The sequence below is a fragment of the Octopus bimaculoides genome, chromosome 5 (genome assembly GCF_001194135.2).
Source record: "Octopus bimaculoides isolate UCB-OBI-ISO-001 chromosome 5, ASM119413v2, whole genome shotgun sequence".
Classification (NCBI taxonomy): Eukaryota; Metazoa; Mollusca; class Cephalopoda; order Octopoda; family Octopodidae; genus Octopus; species Octopus bimaculoides.
This window is the reverse complement of record NC_068985.1, coordinates 123,572,862-123,575,995: the sequence shown is the minus strand read 5'-3', so window position 1 is coordinate 123,575,995 and position 3,134 is coordinate 123,572,862.

The window sequence follows — 3,134 nt, the reverse complement described above, 5'->3', positions numbered from 1 at the left end:
AGAACAGCCTGCTCATGAAATTAACACGCAAGTGGCTGAGCACTCCACAGACACGTGTAAACTTAACGTAGCTCTCAGGGAGATTCAACGTGACACAGAATGTGACAAGGCTAGCCCTTTTAAATTATAGGTACAACTCATTTTTGCCAGTTTAGTAGACTGGAGCAACATGAAATTAAGTATTTTGCTGAAGGACATAATGTGTCACCAGGAATTGAACTCACAACCTTATGATCATGAGCTGAATGCCCTAACCATTAAGCCATGCACCTTCACTATGTGTGTGTGTGTGTGTGTGTGTGTGTGTGTGTGTGTGTGTGTGTGTATTGGGTGATCCCATAAATAATGCAGTTTTTTTATACTTCTTTTATTTTTCAAAATTAAGATAAACAAAGTTCTTTTTTAATCTAAAATATATTCTCCTTCATTTTCTACAATGCTCTTCCATCTTTCTGGTAGACTTGCAAAGTCTCTCTTCCAAAATTCACTTGTCTGTGACGAAAAATACTCCTCCAGTACTGTTCTGACCTCGTCTACAGAATTCATATTTTTTCTGTCCAAATGATTTTGAAGACTGCAAAATAAATGATGACCAGATGGGGCAATGTCCAGCAAATATGATGGGTGGGGCATCGTTTCCCATTCAAACTACTCCAGCCTTTGGAATGTCATCCTCACTGTATGTGGCTGAGCATTATCCTGATGGAAGAACACCTTTTGTCTTGAAACCAAAGATGGTCATTTTCCTTCTAGCACTGACTTAAGCTGCTCACAGTAGATCTCTTTTGTTATCGTTTGGATTGGGTTTAAAAATTCAAAGTGGACTAAACATTTCATATCCCACCAAACAGATAACAACACCTTATGTGAATGAAGACCTTCTTTAGCCGAGGGTCCTGGTGTTTCTCCTTTCCATACCCACTGTCTTTGGTACTTGGCATTTTTATAGAGAACCCATTTCTCGTCACCAGTCACTATTCAGTCCCAAAAAACGGTTCATTCGTGAGATGTGATAGCAAAGAAGAGTACACATTCAATCTTCTGCATGCAATTAGACTCAGAAAGTTTGTGAGGAACCTGTTGACCCAATTTGCTGACTTTTCTGATGGCACACAGGTGTCGATGAATGGTTGAATGACTAAATCCAAGCTTCTCTGTTAGTTCCTTAACAGTTCCGAAGGGATTTTGTTCCACCAGTGTTTGTAGGACATCCTCATCGAGCTCTACAGTTCTTCCAGGATGAATCTCACCTTCTAGGCTGTAGTATCTGGCTCAGAATTTCTCAAACCACCGTTGACTGGCTTACGCATATTGTCCTATCCCACAATACTGCATTGATATTCCTTGTACTTTCCATTACATTGTTGCCATGTAAAATATGCTTTATAATAATTTTTCACTTCCCCTGATATGTGTGTGTGTGTATGTACATGCCTACACAATACACACATACTGAGCCCTTCAAACAATTTCTCCTTCAAACCTTCCCCATCACCTAGTGTGTTTAACTGACATATTCTATTGTTTTAATTGAAATCAGAACTGCACATTTCACTCTCTTTTTCTGTGATACCTGTTATCTTTCTCACTAGTTGAAACCATTTCAATTGATATTGATCCTTCATTCATAGAGTCATCCTTTTTCACTAATATTTTAGATTGAATCACCCTTCTATGCAACCAAACTATTCTTCTCTCTCTCTACTATTATACGCTTCTCATTCATCCTATGCTCTATGCATGTCTCTCTTCAGACATTCCACATGTCATCTTGCTTTATTATTATTATTATTATTATTATTATTATTATTATTATTATTATTATTATTATTATTATTTTTATTTTTATCATTGTCATTTATTATTATTATTATTATTATTGTTGTTGTTGTTATTTATTATTATTATTATTATTATTATTATTATTATTATTATTATTATTATTTATTATTATTATTATTATTATTATTATTATTATTTATTATTATTATTATTATTATTATTATCATTATCATTATTATTATCATTATTATTATTATTATTAATATTATTATTTATTATTATTATTATTATTATTATTATTATTATTATTATTAATATTATTATTATTATTATAATTATCATACTGTTTTCTACCCTTTTTTTTTTGTACTATCAGTCTTTGCCAACCTTCCCACCTTCACTTCAACTCACACCTGTGATCCATTACCCCTCTACTCTTGTCCACTATTCACTACATCCACCCCACAACTCTTCCTGATATTGATGGTCATCACCTACTCATTCCTGTCTCCCCCCAATTCATATTTACCATCAGTCACCCTCCAACCCATGTTCATCATTTATTATATTTACCCCTCACTCCTACTCCATTTCTATCCCTTCCTTATTTTTCCCATACACTCTTGCAACTTCTACCAAGACATACTTTTTGTTTGTACCCACTCACTTATATTCCCTTTCATATACCTTGAGGGTCCACTCTGATACTTCCTCATCACTCTTATATATTTCTCTCCACTCCACTCTGGTTGCTCCCCTCCTATTTTCCTATAATGCAAGTAGCCATGCAGCTCCTCTGCGGTGAGAAACTTGTTTCTGGCTCCTTTCACACATTCATCTCTCATCACCTATCATAAAGCTAGTTGATAAGAACCCAGCTCAGTTGAAGAGGATCTTAACTTTATGAGCTACATGGCAGCCTCACTTGTGCTGGTACCGTAGAAAAAAAAGCACCCAATGCACTTTGTAAAGGAAGAGCATTCAGGCATGAAAATCATACCAAAGCAGAGACTGGAGTGCAATGAAGTACTCAGACTTGTTGGATTTTGACAACCCATCCAACCCATGTCAGCATAGTAGATGGATATTAAAAGATAATCATGATGATGATGATATATGTCTATATATATGTATGTGTGTGTGTGTGTGTGTGTGTGTGTGTGTATATATATATATATATATATATATTGGAAGGTTTGGAGCTGATGTACAGAAATTATATAGAAAAAAATTAATTAAGGTACTCAGAAATCTGGATGTTTGTTCATTTACAGATTTTTATTAATGTCACATATTAAATAAAGCGCTTTTCACCTAGTCGTGTAGGATTTTCAAATTGTTTTTTTTGTGGG